The sequence below is a fragment of the Pteropus medius genome, unplaced genomic scaffold (genome assembly GCF_902729225.1).
Source record: "Pteropus medius unplaced genomic scaffold, Ma_sr-lr_union100, whole genome shotgun sequence".
NCBI classification, from domain to species: Eukaryota; Metazoa; Chordata; class Mammalia; order Chiroptera; family Pteropodidae; genus Pteropus; species Pteropus medius.
In genome coordinates, this window is record NW_024349800.1 from 55,419,589 (window position 1) to 55,442,088 (window position 22,500).

The 22,500-nt window shown below is 43.3% G+C and overlaps 2 long non-coding RNA genes across 2 annotated transcripts in view; one reads left to right on the forward strand and one right to left on the reverse strand.

Annotated features, from left to right (window-relative positions):
• The window catches only part of LOC120621933 (uncharacterized), a 162,888-nt gene that overhangs the window by 37,138 nt on the left and 103,250 nt on the right, over nucleotides 1–22,500 (reverse strand). The window lies entirely within an intron of this gene.
• LOC120621936 (uncharacterized) lies at nucleotides 10–1,451 on the forward strand. The gene is made up of 2 exons (XR_005658353.1): nucleotides 10–450; nucleotides 1,230–1,451. It is a non-coding gene; the product is annotated as an uncharacterized LOC120621936 (long non-coding RNA).

Here is a 22,500-nt window from a genome sequence, read left to right on the forward strand (position 1 = left end):
GAAAGAGAGAGATCAATTTGCTAGATTGTTGCTTATATTAACATCGCATAGCAAAAAGATGGGTAGAATATCTTTCAAAATTATTGATTCTTCTGTGGCAACACCTACTGACTTCCTATTGCTGAAACTGTGAAATTGAGCCTGGAATGAAACATTCTACATTAAGCCTTAGTCATTGAGCCCGCTGCACAGTGCTTCCTGGAATCCAGGCAGCTGCCTAGCTCAGGATTCATTCTTTTTGTCTTCTCCAGGCCGGTGAAGCACTTTGAAATGGAGCCCTCTGATCTGAAGAGCATATGAGCATGAGGTTCTCTGCTGAGTTCAACATAGGTGAACTATGGAAAAGATGCTCCATGAGGCTCCCAAGGGAGGTGGACTTCCTAGTCCGTCAAAGTTGGTGAAGGGCCCTAACCGTCCAGCGATCGTCCACAAAAGGACTCTCCCTGAAGGGTAAGCCCTGGATGAAACGTAATTTATGGAAACTACGGTAGTGCCAAGGCAGGACCTGGCCTCTTCCTTGATCCTGGGCTCTGAGTAACTCCTGTGGGAAGGCTGCCTGACCATGGCTGTCAGAGGTGGTGTCCAAGTTCTGATTTAAAGGAAGCTGCAGAGAGCCAACTGCAGGTGTGGGCATGCCCCTTCCTTCACCCAGAGACCTTCTGGAGGAAGTTGTGCTTTCTGAAAAAGGCCTAATGAAAAAGATCAAGCTCATGCAGAGGCCCTGCTGTGCAGGAAGATTGCTTCCAAGAAGCTATTCATTTTTAGTTTCACAACTGTGCATTTGGTCCCCACACAATTTATCTTCATGCAAAATCACATACCTGTGTGCCAGATGTGCACAGCTGTATGTGAGCAACTGCTGATCTGTCTGGATCACATGCCAAGTGCCTGTTTCTTTAAAATAGGGTGGGTTGGGATTTGGGCCGTGTGAAAATTTCATTTTGAAACCAGAAACCGAGCAAGCCCTGGCTACGCGGAGGTTTGAGTATAGCATGATGATGAACCAAGGTTGAATTAGTCTTTTCCAGGACCCCCCAGAACCTCCCCCTTTCGCGACCCCTGTAATTCAGCTGCAATCTGGATCTGCAGAGGTTCGGCTATCTGGAGACTCAACCCTGCCAAAGCGTGCGGCCCTTGTAAATGCCTGTGGTGAAATTGCAAAACCTCTGCCCAGCCCTCGGGAGCTCTTGGAGCAGAATGGAACTTGACATTTTTAGTTTGTGTTTCAGTTTTCACCCTCTGGACTCCGAAGCAGCAAGACCACGAAACACTCGACGAGGCCTACCACCCCAGCGGCCGGGGTGCGACCATCCGCAGGAGGGCGGGGATCCCAGGCGATGGGAGGATCTTCCTGTCATCCCACATCGGGGACCTGCATGGACGTTTTCCTCCCGGTCTTGCTGGCCTCTCATGGCCCATGACAGTCAATATTAAAAGGGATCCGGCATCATTTTGTCACTCCATGACCGATTTATTGAGTAGTCATTAATGCTAGGTGTGTGCTAAGCATCATTAGGACGTAAAGTGCTTGCCTGACACGTAATAAATGTTCAATATACGTGAGTTGCTGATGAGGTTATTGAAGAATTGCCATTTCCCCACTTTTTGAGGCCTACCAGATGCCAGGTACTGTGCATAAAGTCTCCCCTTAATTCTCACAACTCCATAAGGCAGACACTATTATTACTGTTTTACCAATAGGAAAATAGGCTCAGGGAGTTTACAGAACTTACTCAAAAGTCATATATCTCCTACACGGTGGAGCCAGGTTTAAGATTCAGCTATGTCTGACTTCAAATTCTGTCCTTCTTCCACTATGCTGCTGCCATGCCTTTTCTCTCTTGGCTACTATCAGAGTCCTAAGAAAAGTCTTCTACATCCAGGAGTACACTGCATGTGCTTCTCCTGGCCCCTGGGCCATGCCGCTTTACTATGGACCTGGGTGGAGGCCTGCAGTGCGTCTTCTTAGTTGTCCCACCTCTCAGTTCCATTCTGGTTCTCACACGGGCAGGCACTGATAAATCAGCCCACAGTAAAAGGCTCAGTTTGAATTTCAGCAAGATTCTCTAAGAACAATAACCAGATGCAATTCAACTCACATCATGTCCACATAAGGAATCCATTCCAAGAAAAGTCAGAGGATGCACTGTGATTCTCAGTCAGATGAATGACTTCTAATCTTCCCTGGGCTCGTTTCAGAACTCAAAGAAGAAATAACATCTAGATTAATTTTAGAGTTCAGTCTTTGAATCCGGTCTCAGGAAGAACGCATGTATAATTCAGTCTTACAGTGATGACCCCCTTAGATCACAGATCACTCATGGGGAGTGGCTCCTTCTAGACACCTGCCACACTCAAGGCAATTCCCTCTCTTCAGTTTCAAGAACTATTTCAGTCTTTGCTGTCTTACAAGCTACTCAGAAGAGAGCCAGGCCGCCATTCTGAGAGTAAAACAGGATCCTCCAGGAATTACATCATTTATTTTTCAACAAAGATTAATTTAATTTGGTTTAGTTTAACAAGAGTGTATGATCGTAGATTTGATAACCAAATAAGATGCCTTGACGTAAATTTCAGTCTTGGTTTAGCTTTCTTCCAGTGAGAAAAACAAAGACTCTCAAAGGTAATTGGTATATCACCTCTCCAAGGGGGCAAAAAGGGTAGGCTTTCAATTTTCTTAAACATAAAACTTAAAATCCACATATAATAATAAACAAATGGTTTAAGGCATTTTATGTCATAAATGTGCTGCCATTATTTAGTTATGAATTTTCAGGTTCAGGAATTATGCTAAAACCCAAGGGTCATTATGGAATGTCTGTATATTTGATTTCCAAAGCTCCAGATAGATTTTAACGTCTTCAATGTTATACCACAGGCATTCCCCAAGCTATTTCTATATCCTTAGAGACGTGTCTTAATAACAGGCCTCCGTGTCTTCTGCTTAGTGCAAAGTGTGAATAATAGCTCCAAAAAGAAGAATATGTGTGTGTATGTACACACACACACACACACACACACACACACACACACACACACAAATTTTTCTTAACTTTAACATATGTTCCCACAAGGCCAACTGTTTGAACTCAATACAGTTAACAACTTAGGAAGAGATTCATTGAAATTTCTAGGTCTCTTCATGGCCAGAGTTACTTTGTAAGGAGACCCTAAATGTGGAATAATCAACATGTTAAAGTAATCTAGATGTTTATGATTTGATAACTCTTTGGTGCATTGTTTAACAGCATGTTTTCAATTTACTTTCCTTCAAATAGCTCCAAATAACCCCATGATTTTGGATGATTGATTATGGGAATGCTGCTTGTACAGTACATCCAAGGTAATTTTAAAATTACATCTTCTTTTCATTGTTAAGGGGTAAAATCACTTGCAGGTCTTGACATGATTTATCAGGGAAAGGGGGACAAAGGGTCAGTCTTGGACTCACTCTATTAGAATATTATTATGTGAACCCAGAAGTAAAGCATTAGCCTTCATATAAACTGGGTTCCAGTCTCGACATGCTCAAAAAACAGTTCGATGGCCTTAGACAAAATCCTTAACCACTTTCCTTCCATATAAAAACCAACGAAACAACGAGGGAAGGAATCGAAACCTTCCCTAGAGATTCGGATTCATTATAATTGGGGCAAGGCCTAGAAATCTGTATTTTCTGCTAAGCACCTGAGATTTATAATTAAACAAGTTTGGAAAGTACTGGATTACATAACTTCTAAGTCCAAATCTAAAGTTCTACAACTCTAGAATGAAGTTTTCCTGTCCTCGATATGTTTTCTTTCAAAATAATGATTTTATTACATGATGGCAGCCTTCCTCCTCCATACGGCTGATGTACCTTTCTCTCAGACGCTGTGCTCAAGCTCGTATGTAACTGACCGGTTTAATCCTCCTGTGAACTTTACACTGTCACCACATTAGTCATGGTTATTAATCCTACCTGCAACAACAGACGAATGCCCCAATCTCAGGGTCTTAACGCATTAATGTTTTGTTTCTCGCTCATTAAAATCTCTTTCCATCTTGTAACAATGCCATCTGGAACGTGTGTCCTTCACAAGAAGACAAAGACAGACACTGGATCTTACATATCATGATGGGAAGTGACTCATGACACTTCTGTTCACAGCCTATAGGTTAAAATATGTCACATGGCCCCGATCTAACTGGAAGACTAGAAAATATAAAGGGACAAAAGCAGATCTAATAAACAAAACTCTCTCTGTCACAGTAGGGGATCTAAATTTTACAGCTCTAGGCAACTGGGGCTTATCAAGGCCAATTAACAGAGTGATTGCTCCTAAAGAATGTCACTGATGAAAATGTCATCTGGTATTTCATTCAGAAAAGGAGGCCTGCATTATTCACCATAGCCAAGAAGTGGAAACAACCTAAATGTCCATCGATGGATGAATAGATAAAGAAAATGTGGTGCGTGTGCACGCACGCGCACACACACACACACACACACACAAACGCATGCACGCACACAATGGATATTATTCAGCTTTAAAAAAAAATCTTGCCACATGTAACTACAGGGATGAACTGAAGGGCATTATGCTAAGTGAAATAAGCCAGTCACAGAAGGACAAATACCACATGATTCCACTATATGAGGAATCTAAAATAGTCAGACTCATAGAAGAATAGAGTAGAATGGTAGTTGCCAGAGGCTCAGGGCAGGGGGGAAATGAGAGGCATTATTCAATAGGTATAAAATCTTTCCATTTAACTCCTCCCCTCCCCAAATAAAATAATTTACTGATGAAAAGATGTCAAACACAAATTTACAAATAATAATGAAATATAAAATACTCCTTATTGAATAAAAACAGCATGGCTTCCAAGAATAAAACATGTTTTTCCATAGAAAGAAAAGTATTTTCTTCCAAATATGTAACTAGAGAAATGATATTTTCGAAGTTGTTCTTGCTACTCTGGCTTCGTGTAGTGAAATCTGAAGACCTTTCCTTTCCTCAAGCAGACAGGTGTCCCCACGTCGGTGTCCCAGGTCCATGCTCCCTGGGACCTGTGAGAACATGAAGTCTGAGGGGACTTTCCGGTGCTCTGACTTTGAATCCAGCTTGCTCACTACAGTGAAATCAGACTCTCAAGATGTCAAAGAATCATCCTGTCCACCTTTTTAAAGCCACTCTAAACACAGATTATTTCTTCACAACTAAATCTGTGAAGTAGCAGCTCTGTCCATTCAAAGCACACCTGTTGTAAATAGATACTTTTTGCTTTTTTCTAGGCTTTGACCCCAAGAAACTGCTAAATAATTCAACAAATAATTTTAAGGGTCTGGAAAGATTCAAAGATTTGTGGAAATAAGATTTAGGAAGATAGGCCCTGTATTGGAAGGGCATTAAGTCCCCAGGGAAAACAAAATAAAACAAAATACAAACAACAACAACAAGAAAACATAAACAAGTCATGGTAAGACATGAGGTAAGTGCCATAATCAATATACGTACGAATTAATGGAAGCCTAGGGAAGGGAAAAGTGACTTCTGAAGCCTAGAAGGGCATCGGAGGGAGAAAATGGCAATTTCTCTAGTCCCGCAAGGATGAGGCATCAGCTGTTGGATATAGGAGCCGGGTGGATGCACAAAAACAATCCAGGGGAAGGAAAACCTTGAGCAGGGACACTGAGGTGGTAGAGTCTCAGCATGTGCAGAAGGCAGCGGGCTGGGGAGGGCTGGAAATCTAGGCTTGGGCCAAGCGTTCAAGAACATCAATATCCTTATGCAGTTCAGATTTTACCCTATGGGCAGACAAAGAGGTTTTTAATCGAGGGTCAAATATGTGCTGCAAAAATATCATTTTGGAATCCAGGAGAGAGAGAATTCCGCACTTGTGCATCTCTGTGTCGCATGTGCGATAAATTGTCACCCAATATCTATTTCTCTCTACCTAAATATAATAATAGAAATTTTAGACTGCTCAGAATGAAGATGACATTTCTCAGGTTTCCTTACACTTAGCACGGCCATGTTCTGGGCAATGGGACATAGTTAAAAACTCCGTGGTAGTTCCCAGATATGTTTCTTAAAAGACAGTTGGCACACATGGTGGCTTCTCTTGACTTCTTTCTGCTACTTAGAATGCAGATGAGATGAAGATCTACTTGGGCCATTTTTAAAAACGGCCATTTGAATTGAAAAGGCCAGTGCAGTTTTCCCCCATTTGAACTGCTTTGCCACTTTGTTGAAAATCAATTTGACTTCTTTATGGTCTATTTCTGTGTTCTCTATTCTGTTCCATTGAGCTATGCACCTATCGCTCTGCAAATACCATGTCATATTAATTACTGTAACTATATATAGTAAGCTTTTGTGTCGGGTAGAGTGATTCCTCCCATTTTGTTCTTCCTTTTCAAGATGTAGGACCCACTGCAAGAAATATATTTTACTTTATAACACAGACCGTACATACATGAACACAAGCGTATATGTAGGAGAAGTACATAAGCATATATATAAACCTATTCTATGAAAAAGACATATTGATTATTTGTGATGACCCTGATTTTTTCTAACCTATTCTATTCCACTCTGTTCTTTCATTAACAAGTGCCGGTCATGGCCCGGTAAACTGATTTCACAGCCCAACAACGAGTCTTTCAACTTGCAGTTCAAAAGACACTGGAATAGAAGGGAGAGGGGAGTGGATATTTACCGTCACCCCACTGCATCCCCGAAAGATTAAAGCAACAGTAGAGAGTAAAACCTGCTTTGTTGAAGGTGGCACAACCGTGAGGTTGCCCTCTTTACATTAATTTTTTTTCCTAATTGAGAAAAGGGCTTGTAAAGAACATACAGCCCACTGTCCGGGAGTGTTCCCACCAGGAGAAAATCGCCAGTCTCTAAATATGGGCTTGGTTTGCTTTGAAAATGAAAACAAAACAAAACACTCAGCAAGAGTAAAATGGTATTTGTTATCATGCTAATCAATAGGCCAATCTTTTACATATGTTATCACCTTTCATTCTCATACTTATGAGAAAAATATAGCCTGATAGAGGTTAAGGGATTTGCTCAAATTTGCACGTCCAATAAGCAGCACCTCAGAATCAAGCCTGTGTTGGTCTCACTCCTCAGCCCCAAATGTCATGCTTGAAGCTAAACCAAGGCACCCATGTGGTCCAAAGTCAGAAGCCATAATCGAAGGGATGAACTCTTTTGGATTGTTCATAAGAAGGTTCTTCAAATGACAATATAACTACCGACTTGGACTAGGCAGTTGTACAATGTGGACTAGCCCACATTGTGAGGAAGATTTCGTAGAAGAGAAGCATCGTACCAGCCGGGTCTGCTACAGCTAGACTTGTACATAAGCAAAAAAAAAAAAAAATTTATCAGGTTTCAGCTGCTGTTATTTTGGGTTTATGTTACTCACAGTTGAATCTAATCTTAACTGATACAACCACTATCCCACAAGAACAGTGGCAGAAAAACATATATTACGTATCCATCACATAAATCTACTTTTATAAGGGAATGAAGTCAAATTATTACCACCCATAAAAAGGTGTTTCGCAACATGACCCAGGAACTGAGAGGCACCGTTTGTTTGCTGGTTTTCCCTGTCTGCCCGTCTCTCAGTCTCCCATGCACAGCTCCCCCTGGCCTCAGTGGACACAGATGTCAGAGCACAGTTTGCATGGTGACAAAATATGTGTATCCAGGACCTGAAGAGCCTCAAAGGACGACGCATGGATTGTCAAGGTTCGGTCAGCAGCGAACTTTCTCCAGCTCTGCAGTCGCGAGCAAGGTGAAGAGCTCTCTCGTTTTCTCCTTTTACTAAGTTTTCTAGGAGAAGTTAGAAAAAAGACAACGGTGGATGAGTGGACTAGGAGAAGAATGAAAAATGAACCAACTAAATTCTTCACTGAACAGAATAGTTCAATTGAAAAAAAAAGAAGAAAAATGTAGGATACTAATTTGAACCATAGCCCCATGTCTAATGCTTTTAGCCAAGGAAAGGAGAGAAAAGCAAAAGAAATCTGAGTCAGAGAGAAGATGTCATGGTGAGTTTCAACGGGATGAATTCCTTATTAATTCTAAGGAACACGATGCAACGTGGATTTAATTATACAAGTCAACCCACCCACATTCCTCTGTTGCTTTTCACACACATGGGCTTCTGAGAACGATGAAAGGTGGGTGGGGAGAAAGGGAAAAGGAGGAAGATCAGGGTTGCTAAGGCCACGGAGAAGGCGGCTCTCCCGCAGGGCGCAGGCGCACTCAGCCTCCCTTCCTAAACGTGAGAGGCGCCCGTGCCCCTCTCCGGTCACTACGATAGCCTCGGACGCTGTCAGCCCTCGGCTGATCCATTTACTGTAGCTTCAAGGACACTTTTCTAGTTTGTTCTATTTACTGTGAAGACGAGATTTTTAAAATTTTGAGGGATGGAGAGAAGGAATATCACAAGGGGGATAGAAAAAAATTTCTCAGCCGCTTTTTAATTTCCTGGGGGATGCGTAGCACAATCTCACCAAGATTTTCACTAAGAACAGACAGATCTATTACAACTGAAGAGTTTCAATGTATAAGCAAAAAATTAAATTTATATTTTTAATAACGATTGTATATTTAAGGAGTAAAACATGATTATACACACACGCACAAGATATATAGTGAAATGATGACTAAAGTTAACCCCATCTCCACATTTTGTTTTTGTGGTGAGCATGCCTGAAGTCTACTTTCTTAGCAAATGCCCAGGATACAGTATAGTTTTATTAACTGTCGTCATCACGCTGTACGTTAAATCTCAAGACTAATCCATCCTACGTAACTGCAGCTTTGCTGAAATGCCATTCTGCTTTCCGGGACTTATTTCCTGTGCTGTAATCGACAACAAGCCAATATCTATACAGGCGAAGACATCGACAGTTTCCCGAAACCAGGGCAGCACTGTTTCCTCCTGCTTTTTCTTTTCACGTTCCGGTAACACCCCGGAGAATTCTAGCTGTTAGAGAGCCCTGTTGACCATTCTTTGACTTTAGTTAACCATTTCTGGACGTCTTTAGACTATTAGACAGAGGACATCTCAGGTGGGAGGGAATCCAGCGGTAGAATGATGGGCCCATAATGTCACAGGGCATCGGCATCAGAATTCAGTTGAAGACAACAACCATCAACAACCAACAACAACAACAACAACCAACAACGATAACAATGGGCTCTTTTAAACAAAAGGGATACTATACAGCGAGTTATACACTTAGAAAAACCTTGAAAGGCTTCAGGTGGGCCTCCATGAATGACTCTCAGAGCTACACCTCTGAACTGGTCCTTCAGGGTAGCTGCCACCTCTCCCACCATCAGGAAAATGGAGGATGGGCAAAATACAACTGAAACATGGCTCTGGGATTACATGGTCTTAACCATAATCCAGGAATCTAGAAACTGCCTTCAGAAAAATTGAATTTAGAGCTACACTGCATTTTGATACATCTGCACTCAAAAAAAAAAAAAAAAGTGATGTCATATACTACCTCTTAATACCCATAAAGCTCAGGGACTGGACACTGGGGTGTCTCCTCAAACTAGGGGTAGGAAGGATGGGGTTGGTAGGCATGACCGTGTTCACTGCATTCCACCTTCCCAACATCCTGGGAGTGCATTTAAAACCTAAATCACATTCGGAGTCCTGGTCCCAAGGGAATATGTCTTTAATTCTCCAGTCCCTGTAGTACGAGAAAGCGTATTAGAAAGATTGCATTCAAATTTTTTTCAATAATGACCCATTCTTTAAAATTAGATTTATTTTAAGGTCATTGTAGATTCACATTCAGTTGTAAGTAATAATACAGAGATCCTATGCACTCTTCACTTAGTTTCCCCCGAGGCCAATGTCTTAAAAACCCACAGTACAATATCACAACTAGGATATCAACGTTGGTACAATCCACTGGAATTAAGGTTTCTCAGTTTTACTTGTGAGTGTGTGTGTGTGTATTTGGTTCTCTGTACTTTTATCACATGCTTAGATTTGTGTATTTGTCACTACAGTCAAGATATGGAACAGGCATCTTGCTGTGTTCAAAAGCCAGGAGTGACTTATAAAAGAAGGCAGTGGGCTCTCTTGCATGGTTCCTAAGATGGCTTTGAAGATGACTTCCTCTGCAATTCTGGAAGAATTTTGCTTTGATAACTTTCTAGTGATCATTGTACGGCCTCCTGTAGTAACAACTTAGACTGCACTCCTGCCACCATTTTGGTGTCTGTTTGAGATAAAGTTAATAGTTAGGCCTCATGGTTTTTATTTATTTTTGGAGTAATAATTATTGGTTCTTGTGCATGGCGAGTGGGTCGCAGGGGCTCTTGGATAAGCCAGACAGGGTCTCTGCTCTAAAGGGGCTCACAGTAGGAAGTACCATTTTCATAGAACCTGCCTTTTTTTCTTTCCACCTCCATGCGGGCATAGAGTTTCGCTCATATTGGCCTCTTGCTCTGCTCCCTTTCTCCAGCTTCCCCAAATCGAGGCTCTCATTGTATCAAAGTCTTAGCCACGCTGAACTCTCTGGGCACCTATTCACCCTCACAGAGCTTTGGAGTTCATGATATTTCTCGTAAAGAAATGACAGCTTCCTAGTCCCAGTCAATAACATTTGCCATCCTTTTCCAAGAGCCAGTTATGAAAACTGAGAGCTGGAGGCAGAGTGTACTCATTCCCATTCCCCAGGCTTGCAAAGGCACATACAGAGATTGCAGAGTGTTGGCACAGAGTGGGTGCTTAAAAATGCTAGCTGTAATGATTATTCCTGCACAGGAAAACTTCCCTTCCCCAATCCCCACCCTTTCTTGAATTCATAGTTATATCTTCCTTCAAGCTCAAAACCTCATTGTCTGAGAAGCGTTCTCCTACTTGTCCCACCCAATTGCTCTCTCATGCTGTCCTTGACAATCATTGTTATCCTCTATAAAGTGCCCTTCTAAGTTATATATTCTTCATGTCCACTGTCTCGCTTAGGAACTATTGATTCAGTTCCTACTGCCCCTAAGAAAAAGCCTCTACTTCATTATGACATCGAAGACATTTAAATGCCCTTCTGTCTGTTCATCCATCCTAGTAGGCTCATCCCAGTAACTCCTCTACAAATATCCTGTGTTTTTTTTTTATTACAGGATGGCTTGCCATTTTCTAGAATATACCATGCAATGCCACATCATGGCTTTGCATAGGCTATTCCCTAAGCCTGAAAGTATCTTCACACCTTGTTGGCCAATCAAAATCTCAACTCAAGGCTACTCAAACGTCTCCTATTCTGTGAGGCTTTTTCTGATCTATGATTTATCTTTCTCCTCTTGGTACCTCTTAAGAACCTGTAATTACCTGTGCTATGGTCCGTGCCATAAATCAACTGTAATATAGTTTGGTGAGTATTTGAAGAAAGAGCAGTGAGACAGAGATTGAGTATGTCTGTGTTTCTATCTCTAGAACCTTATACAGGCACTGAGGGGCACAGTGGCACTGAGGGACACTGGGACACAATGCATGCTCTAGAGTCTTTATTAAGATTTAAGCCCTCCGGAAGAATAGCAAAGATCTGTGGATTGAAGGTTGCGACTCTAGGTCATTGGGTTTGCAGTCTTCAAACAAAATAGAGATAAAGTCTGTTTTTGTGTTAAGAAAAATTCTGGGTAATTGGTAAATTGGGTTTGAACTGGAAGAGAATGAAGATTCAGGACCCTATTTTGGGACACTGGTTTTTTAGAGAAGGAAGAGGCTTGAGATGAAATAAAAATTTCACTTGGCCACCCTTCAACTCGCTTCCTGGTAACCTGTTTCAATTTTTTTTTCTGTTGGAGGATAGCAATACTTTAAAGTCCAGATTATATTTTAAAAAGTCCAGTGAACAACTATAATGACTGAGAAATCTATACCCATAAGCGGGGGACCTTGGGGTGGTGGCAAAAGCAACAGGAATAAAGGTAATCAAAGAAGAGCTTAGCGCAGCAGCAGCCGCTGGGCTAGGGGCCCACCAGAAAGCTAGCAGCTATGATGGATGCCATGGGTTGGGCACCTCCTCCGAACCTGGCACGTTGCCAGGTGCTTTATATGCATTACAGTTAACCTTTGCAACTATGACCTAAAATAGATATAATCCACATTTTGCGAATGAAAACGCAGAGTCTCAGCATGGTGAGGCGGCTTGCTCAGGCACGCTGCTAAGTACCAGTCTGGATTTGCCTGTAAGGCCCTGGTCTTCCTGCCTCCCCAAAGAGAGGACACGTGGAAGGACAGGTGTCCTGGGAACCTCTGGGAATGGAGGAACTGAAGGAGAGGCTGTTGCTCTTGTTATTTGTGCCATCGTCTCCAGGCTCCCATGGTCTGGGGATACTGGCAGGTGTGCAGTCAGTGCTAGTGGAATTAAACTGAATGGAGTTGATACTAGTGTCACAGTCTAAGCCTGATATCACCACCCATAAAGTATTTAGGAACCTTTGTGCCCTCTAAAATTTATTTCTAGCATCTTCTGGCAGGTAGGTGAAGTTCTCAGAGTCACCTGTGAATAAGGAAGGTATCCACTAAATGTCTCCTTGTATTTTTGAAGGTAGGAGGGAGGCTCCCTCTTGCCTATCGGTGGTGTAAAATCAGCCTCAGTAGAGAAATGAGTGACCAGTCATCAACATGGTTTGGACAAATCCAGCTCAGCAGGCCAAGGCCATGAAACTAACAACCAGCACCACCTCCAACAACAAACGCATGCCTGCTACTGCCATTCCCCGCCCCCTCCCCGCCCCGCTTCTCTTGGATCAGTCACAGATCACCCACGACACCGCCTGTGTCTTCCCCATGTTATATGAATGGCAGCAAACGGCTTCTCTACCACTCCGCCGACCTGGTCTGTGCCACCACGACCACCTCTGCCTGGTCTCCTCTTGTCACCTCTCAGTCTGGCAATAGGCATCTGTGCTTGCTTGCTTCCTGCTCCTCCCTTGGAATTGAGGGCTGTCCTTAATTGACGGTATATCAGATTCCAAGCCCTTAGGTATCGCCCAGGAGCCAGTCTCTAAATGTGGCTTGGATTTTAAACCTATAATTCACATGTTGTTCTGAAGCTTACATTTTAAAAAATTTATGAGCCTCTTTAAATAACAACCGTGTGTGACCAAAACACAGGATGAAATGAAGTTTTAGTGTCTTCATCAGGAGTTGTGCGAGGTCATGGGAGCTGAGAGCCTAAGCGGCCGGGGATTCATCCCGTCCCCAGCCTTCATGCCAAACCACCCATGGGGGACACTTAGGGAAAAATGTCATCTGTAAATCGACAGAGATTTCAATATTTTAAATCTACCAAAGTGAGGGACCACCAAGTCTCCTTATGAACATGTCATATTTTAGGACTGGATGTTTCTAAAATTTTGGACAAGAGAGGTCTGAATTTCAGAAACGCTGGTGGCTTTGTGGGTTGCTGGGAGCAAATCTGACCCTCTTTCCTTGTCTCTAAGCAGTACTGGGGCACGCGGTGCCCAGGGGAGGTGCAGGAAGAGATCTCAGAGATCGGCTACAACAGTGTGGCTTCTACCTCTCTCTACCATGCCAGAGGTAGAAGATACACTGGTGTGTACCTCATCTCCCTTCCCGTCACGGTGTAGTTTACTGTTCAATGCAGCCTCTGAGCTTTCTGTTTCAACAATTTCATTTTTATTTCTAGCAATTAGCTGTTTTGCTATGATATTCACTTTCTACTATATGAAGTGGGTCCTGTATTTGCCTTTAATTTGGGGCAGTTTTGAAGAGATGACTGATTCTGGTGTTTTCTTTCCCCAGTTCAGGCTTAGTCAGTTAGCAGGTGATCATGCACATGGTGGCCTATAATGGTTCATGGACTTTCATCCTAGTTTTGATTAAACTTTGGTTTTCAATTAGAAGATACCCCCTTGTTCTAGTATATCCTCCTGGCTATTTAATGGAGGGAAGTTGCAGACAAGAAATGAGGTTTCTAGGAGTCACAGCACCTACTTGTCCCTGTTCAAGCGATGTGGCCTCGCCTGTCATACAAAACTCTGCCTTTGCTCCTTCACATATTTACAGAGTGAACACACATTCTCGACCTGACTCTCCTGTTTTATATCATTTCGCGCAGTCATCACTTCCACTCTTCAACTGAAAGACATTCTGTTTACTTTTTCCAAATCACATGATGTGAGATAAATGTTCAAATCCTTATTTATGGGCATTTAAAGATTGCAACACTGCTTTTACAAGGCAGCTATTTGATTCCGAAATGGATAAGCTGCAGAGCTACAGTTGGCCTCTGTCAGGGCTACATAGCGCCAGAGACCTAAAGTTGGTTTTGCTCACAAAAAGGTAAACAATGACACACAGACCTGAAAACAAATGGAACCAGAGAATATCCTGCAGAACGCTAGTCGGGTCCATCGGCCTGGGGGTCACTGTGAAACACTGACATTGGGAGACTCAGTGTAGACTCACATCTTCTAAAGGTCGTCAGACAGTGGTACTGCCTAATCAAGCTTGTCTATAGCTATGACACTCCAAATAAGTGCCTACATTTATTGATTGGACATTTGGCAGATGTTTAGTACAGTTCTAGTGTTATATAGTTGACTCTTGTACACTGTTGGGGCTTGGGATACCGACCCCCAATGCAGTTGAAAATCCAGTTATAACTTTGACTTCCCCCAAACTTAATTACTAATAATAGCCTGTTCACTGTTGATGGGAAGCCTTACTGAAACATAAACAGTCGATTAACACATATTTTGTATATTACATGTATTATATACTACATTCTTATAATAAAGTAAGCTGGAGAAAAGAAAATATTAACAAAATCATAAGAGAAATAAATTTATAGTATTGAAAAAAGTCAGCATATTAGTGGGCTCATATCATTCAAGAATTATTAATCTAATTCTCACAGTAACCATCGGGACTTATACCCAATCTATAGATGAGGATACTGAAGTGCATAGAGGTGGTATTGCTTGCCCCAGATCACATAACCAGAAAGTGGCAAAGCTGGGATTAAAACCCCAACTCTGTCTCCATAGTTCCTGCTCTTGGCCGCTGTGCTCTGCCACTTCACCCAGGGTAGGGTGTCTTTCTGCCCCCCATAAATGCCTCCAGCAAGCCAGGGCTCCTGTTATTCAAGGGAGCGATTTCTGTTGCTTCACAGAATTTTCAGGACACTTGTCCTCATGTTGAGCTCAATCTGCCTGTTCTTACTTTAGTTTTTGTTCTGTCTCCAGCATCCTCCAGAACAGGGTTTTGCTTTCTTCTTTCCTCCTGACAGCCTCCAGAGACTTGAAGATATCAATTGAATCTGTCAGCTGCACCTGACTAGTACCTCTGTGGTTAGTGGTAAGAGAAAAACCATCGCACTGAATACTTAAACAACTCTCCACCTCCCTAAGCCTAAGCTAGTGGCGTAAGTCTAGAGGTGAGTCTAAGGCACATCAGAAATGATCTCAAGGACATAGTCAGGAAATACTCATACCTGACTATTTCCTTGAGATCATTTCTGATAAATAGCTACATATTTCTGTAGCTATTCACAGTGTTGTTTACATTATCCACAAATTAGAATAATCTAAATATCTAAAATAATGGAATTAATAAAGCATAATTTAACCATGTATCATAATATGTACTCATTAAAATTAATGTTTTCAAGGAAACCCTTGTACACTGCTGGTGGGAATGTAAAGTGATGTAGCCACTACAGAAAACAGTATGGAGGTTCCTCAAAAAGTTAAGAATAGAGCTACCATATGACCCTGGAATCCTTCTTTTGGGTATCTTCCCCCCAAATTTAGAAATACTTATTTGTAAAGATATATGTACCCCTATGTTCAGTGCAACATTATTCACCATAGTCGAGACATGGAAACAATCCTTTGATGGATGATTGGATAAAGAAGACGTGGTACATATATACAATGTAATACTACTCAGCCATAACAAAGGATGAAATATTGCCATTTTTGACAACATGGATGGACCTTGAGAGTATCATGCTAAGTGAAATAAGTCAGATGGAAAAGGAGAAGAACCTTATGATTTCACTCGTATGCGGGATATAAAACAGAAAGCAACAAACAAAGAAACATAGATACAGACAACAGTATGTTGGTTACCAGAGAGGAAAAGGGGGAAATGAAGGGGGATCAAATCTATGTTGACAGAAGGAGACTAGATTTTGGGTGGTGTGCACACGATGCAATGTACAGATGATGTATTATAGAATTGCGTACCTGAAACTTATATAATGTATTAAACAATGTTACCCCAATAAATTTAAAAATTAATGTTTTCAAATAATAGCTAAGAATAGCAAGTTATCATCATGTTCTTTTTTCAAAGTGGAATTTAAAACAATATTTAAGGTATTGTCCCAGTTTTGAAAAAAATTTAAAAAGAAAAAAGCATCCTCACAAGTACACATACCTAGAAAAAGAACAGAAAGAGACACGCTATCCTACTAATAGTGGATGATCTTATATCTCTTCTTCTAAATAACCTGTATATTTTTCAAATTTTCCAAAATGGGCATTACTTTTGANTGTGTATTTTTAAAGATTGAATATATTCAAGTATCACTTCCAGCTGAAGCTGGATTTGAAGACTGAGGAAAGGGGCAAATGGCATTGAAACAGACTGCTTCGACCACCCATTTTGATCCTGATATTTTGGCCCCCGGTTGCTTTGAACTTTCGGATGCATTTTAGAACTCAGCGGCCAGGGAATGGGAGCAGCTGTGGCCCCTTCCCTCTGTGCTCCAGCTCCCTCAGACTCATAGTGGACAGTGTCAGGGCTCCACCCTTCTACAGTCCTCAGATAAAATACAGAACACCCAGTGAAGCTCGAAGTTTAGATAAATGACAAATATGGCACGGGACAGAGTTACATTAAAAAATTATACCTTGTTTATCTGAAAATCAGATTTAGCTGGGTGTTCCGCATTTTAGTTACTAAATCGAGAATATAAATCTCTTCGGCTTTCCTTTTTACCATTTTTGCAAATATAAAAACATCGCCCTTCTTTTTCACGTGCCCCCCCTCGGAGCACGCCCTTATTAAATCACTCGCCCGCGAACCCTGCTCGGGATGCGTTTCCATGGACTCTGAATTGGGAGAGGCCTTATCCCCCTTCCTCGCCCCAGATCTCTTTCTCTATTTCTCCAGCTCTCTCCTTTTTCAGTTTTCGATCTTTCTCCCACTCTCTCTGCCTATTTCTCAAAAATTCATCTTTCGTTTTTTCATGGATTATCTAAAAAATAAACATCTTCAGGAGTTTTTGTGCATTACTAGTACAAATAGTCATCACAGCACAGGATTGTCCCACTAGAGGCCCACGGAGAGGTGGCCTGGGTCTGCATCAACTTCTTGGCATCGAGGCCTGCCCATGTCTCTCCTCTGTGACCCTCCCTACCTAGATCACTGGATCTTTGCCCCCACTGCCACTTCCCCTACTGGAGCACAGGAAATCCAGCTCCTAGGTCTTCTCACGCTGCTCTGGGCACACAGGGCTCTGAGGTTGCACTTTGACCCATCTGTGGCGAGCCTCATGGAGCATTGTGTCCACATCCTATCTACGGCTTTGCTTTTTCGCAGCTTTGCAGTTTGCTCTGGGAGGAAGGTGAAGACGTCTATGGGTACTCAGACTTACGTGGGGAGTACTACCTTCCCTAATTCTCTCTCCTATAAAAGCTGACCCAGGATGGGGAGTGAATGGGACCCAGGCAGAGAGCAATTTCTGAACTAGTGACTTCTCCTTTCGCCTCCCAGTTGGTGGGATCCTAGATCGTTTGAGGTTTGGTAGAGAGGACAAGAGGTCTCAATACTTACAAACATTTACTTTCTAAGTCTTTCTCTTATCCATAACATCAAGATTACTAAACTTAATTGTTAAGAATTAGCTCTTCCATACAATTCTGACAAATAGTACAATATCTGTGACAAATGGGTTAGTCGGTCAGGTAGGTCGATGGTAGGAAAGGAAACAGGAAAAGAAAAAATATGTTGGTGAATATCTTACATTATGATACCAAACCACATAGTAGGTCAGCAGATGTAGCAGAGACAATAGAAAAAGAAACCAAATAGAAAATCAGCCAAAATCAAATCAAATCTAATTCAAGTCCCCCCACTCCCGCCCCTCCCCCCCCCCCCCCCCGCGACTCTCTTCATGCCTCCTGAAAGTTGCTGGTGGCCAGAGGACAGAATAATGTAGAAGTCACCTTCTCCCAATGTTAAGGTGACCATCATCTAGTTTGGGAGTAAATCTGAAGCCCCGAATAGCAATAAAGAACAAAAACAGCTCAAGCAAGCAGGCATATCTGCTAATGATGACTTAGGCAACACAGCGAGAAGGAACGATCGGGAGGAGGAGGGGAAGAGATGGGAAAACACCATCGCTACCACCAACCTTAGGTTTTCAGTAGAGATGGAAAGAGCTGGGCGACAACTCCTTTCGGACATGGCATGTTAGGGAGTTGGGGGTCAGTGAAGAGGAGATGCAACTCTTGTTTAAAATTCTGCTGTCTTTAGTTTTCTCCATGTCACTCATACATATATTCATAAAACTGCTTGATATAAATGGAAAGATCATTCTAGTTTGATTTAAACAGAAAGTGAACTAGAAAGGTATAAAGCTAGTTTCTTTGGCTGGGTAGCTATAACCAATTTCATGGCTAAGCATTTTGGGGTAAGCTTAGGGAAACTAAAACACTCCAGAGACATGAAATACAATCATTCATTTATTTATTTACTAATCATTCAGCAAATAATTTTTGAGCATTTAAAGTGTTCCAGGACTGTGCTAAGCAACAGAATGAAGAGAGCTAAATAAAAAACAGTAAATGCCATGGTGATGTCACCTAGAGGTAGAAGAGATACATGGTAACCAACCATATTATAAAAGATGGTGCCATGGCTGGGGTATGTCACGAGAGGAAACCAGCTCTATCCAGAGAGGATGGGGACAGCTTCAGCAAAGAGATGCTTTTTCAGGAAGCAGGAGATAGTCAAGTGTATCTCTTAAAAGGAAGAATATCCCAAGGAGTAAAAATAGACTTTGATTAGGACCAGAGGCCAGAGAAAGCATAGCATGTTTAAGAAATGACCAGACTTTAGTGTGAGATGACCTCAGAGGACTTGGCAGGAGCAAATGGCAATGAATCTGGAAAGTAGACAAGGGCCAGATCATAGGGGTCCCCAGCTCGTGATATAAAATTTGGACTAACTCTTTGATGATGGAAAGTCATTGACTGGTTTTTAGCAGGGGAAGAGTGACCAAGCATATCACGTTATAGGAAGGTCATTCCTGTGGTATTGTGTTGAGTTAATTACAAGGAGGCCAGGGTGGAATCTGGAAGGCTGCTCTGCACTCTAGAGGAGCTAAAATGGGGTCAGAACTAAACCAGTGGCAGAGGGGACGGAGGGAAGGGCAGGTTCAAGAGGTTGTGTGGGTGTAGAACTGAGGAGTTAGAAAATGTACGAAGGAAAGGGTGGGGGGCAAAGATGATGTTCAAGTTTATGGCTCGGTTGGAGAATAATAAAGCATACAGGATAGAGAGGGGCTTTCCAGGGGATTAGAGAAAAGATGTCCGGCTTTAGACATGCCAAATTTGAGATGCCTGTGGGACATCCGAATGGAGACATCACTAAGCTGTCTGATGTGCGGGTCTGGAGCTCAGTGGGGGCCTGGGTGACTTAGATTTGAGAGTCATGTCTCTGTGGCTGTGAATCAGCGCTACTCTGAGCAGTGATATTTCAGGGCTAGAAAAGAAGAGCAGCCAGTGAAAGAGACGGAGAAGAATCAGCCCAAGATGGAGTAGAAGAACCTGAAGCCATCGCAATTACCAGGAGACAGGGAGACAGAGTATCAGGAAGGGCGTGGCTAACTGTGCCGAATCTCACAGCAAAAAGCCACACTGGGCAGTTGCATTCAGTCTGAAGGCAAGATTGCAGCCTGTTCTCCAATACACAGGGGACCTCTCTGACAATCAGTTCCTCGAGTCCCCTGCACACAGTGAGCTATTGGTAAGTATTAGCTGAAGCCGGAGATGTTTGATAGCGGAATTATGTGTCTGAATAGGGCTACAGAGGAGCTCGTTAGGCAGAGGTGGGCGGCCTGCCAGGCAGGGATGATGTGAAAGGGGAACCCACGCTACAGATGGGAGGTCCGGACACAGAGAGACCTGCTAAAGTTCGCATGGCGAATATTTGGTGTGAGCAGTTTTTTCTTTCTTTAAAGTTTAAAATGAGATTACTTCGGGCAAATGGATAGTGAGAGCCCAGGCCACTCTCACTGACTCACCCTGCCTTTTGAAGTCAATTAATCCCATGTCACATTTTCTCATTCATAAACTTGGGACGTGTCATCTGTCCTGTCTACTTCAAGAGAACCAATCCTGGGTTTTGAAAGTGTTTGGAAGCATTAAGAGAAAGAGAAGGGTCATGAAACAGCGTAGGCCAGGGAAAGCTAAGCCTGGCTTTCCTATTATTTCATTAGATCAATTAAGCAAACTAGTTTTTACATTTCTAAAATGATACATAAGGTAATTTCCATCTCTAGTTTCTTTTAGGCCACGATGATCATTTTCTTCAGCATAATCGCCATCACCAATTCGGCCTAGAGCAGGGCACGTAAGGGGCTTTTAAGATACACGCTGACTCAGCTGGTTCTCAGTGCAGTCCACTGTGGGATGGGGTAAAGATTCAGTTATTGCCTACACATTCCAGATGACACTGAGGCCTGGGGTCACAGAACTGACAATGCGTGAGCTCCTTTGTTCCCCGAACCCACTTTTGTTCTACCTCCCCACAGCACTGTGTGCTTGTGCTGGATGTTATCATTAAGCGGAAGCCCTCCATAGCGAAGGAAGTGGGTAGAACCTGCCCGCAGGAGCCCTGAGTCAGAGTCTGCTCTCAAGCCCCCTTTGGTGTGCAAACCAGGGCCCAGGCCATTTCCGCTCTGGGAGGAGCTCGATTTATGCCTGCACAAGCAGGGGTGGTCGTTAAGGGGAAGAGATGAGACCAGGGAGGCAGGCTGGGAGTGCTGAGCACATGGCAGGGCGGCTCCTTCTGCCAGGTTTGCAGGCCTATGGTCCAGCTGACTGTTCAGCATCCCTGCGGCTTGCTTTCCAGGGCCATGGCCCAGCATGCCTGTGCTGCGAGCTGGCTCTCTCCCGATGGCCTGGGTAAAATACCCCTCAGAAGGACTGGATGCTCCCTCCCATTCAATCCAAATATTTAGCTTCAAGCCTGCCTCAGCTGTGCTTTGGCAAGAAGTGTTTGGGAGGAGGAGGCTGCTCTGAGGGGCCCTCCTTTGAAGCCCTGGGTGTCCTACAGCGTTGTGGGGCCCGGGCCAAGCGAGCTGAACTTGGAGGCCAGCAGCAGCTTTGAGACACTCTGGGGGCTGCTGACTTCATCCGAGGGGGCCCGGGGCACAGATCCCTCCACAGCCGTGGGCTATAAAGAAGCTCTCTTAACTGGGAGACTGCCGTGAGGCTGCCTTCCCCAGGGCGTCCGCGAGCTCGGAAAATTACTGCACTGAGGGTACAAAGTGGGCTCTTGGCTCTCTCAAAAGAGAAAGAGACTATTATTATTAAGCCCTGTAGTGAATTATTTGGATTCCCAGTCACTATTATTCCCAGTGACCTACATGGAGAATTTATGCTTCTTGTCCCAGGAACTTGAGATTCTGGGCACTGTTTCTACCAGGAAACAACAGGACTCCTATTAACTGAAAGCTGTGAGCACTGCTGGTCGCTTTGGGCTCGCTGTACCACTAGACCACCAGGCAGAGAAAAAAGTTACCATAGTGACAGTTGTAATCAACTCTGGTCATAAGGAGAAAAGGCCACCGTTTCACGAAGGGAAGCGGGCCCTCCACTAGCCGCTCTTGGTTCTGCTGTGCCCAGCGCTTACGCAGTGCATGTGCAAGCTTCAAGGCCTGGTGACCCCGGATGCAGCCCCTCAGAGATGTGTGAACAACACACCAGGCAAGCCACCTAGATGAGTGAACGTGCCACCAAGGGAGGGGAGGGGTGGGCCTGGAAGCACGGCAGGCAGACTCACCCCTGGGGGAGACGAGTCTCTATTACTTCCGAAACCAAATGCAGCGCAAGGACTGGAGTTCGTCCCACCGACCCGCACTGGTTTGTTCCCTCAGGAGTTGTGACCAACCAGAATCTTTAGGAAGCTGTGCCCGGATGAACTGATCTTAACATGAGAAGCCTGGGGATCCGAGCAAGTGAGAGGGTGAAGGTTATAGACGCTGTTACTGCCTACCAGGACCCTCTTTCATAGGCTGGCGCACCCATTTCCTCAGCTTCTCTCTGCTCTAGAGAACTGTGTTTTATTGACTGGCAGCCATGTCATCAAAGTTACGTACTATCTCTAGCCCCCATCCCCCTCTACCCTCCACCCACCACCGTCTGCATCGCTCATATCTCAGCCAATGACACTCCAATTCAGAATTACAAA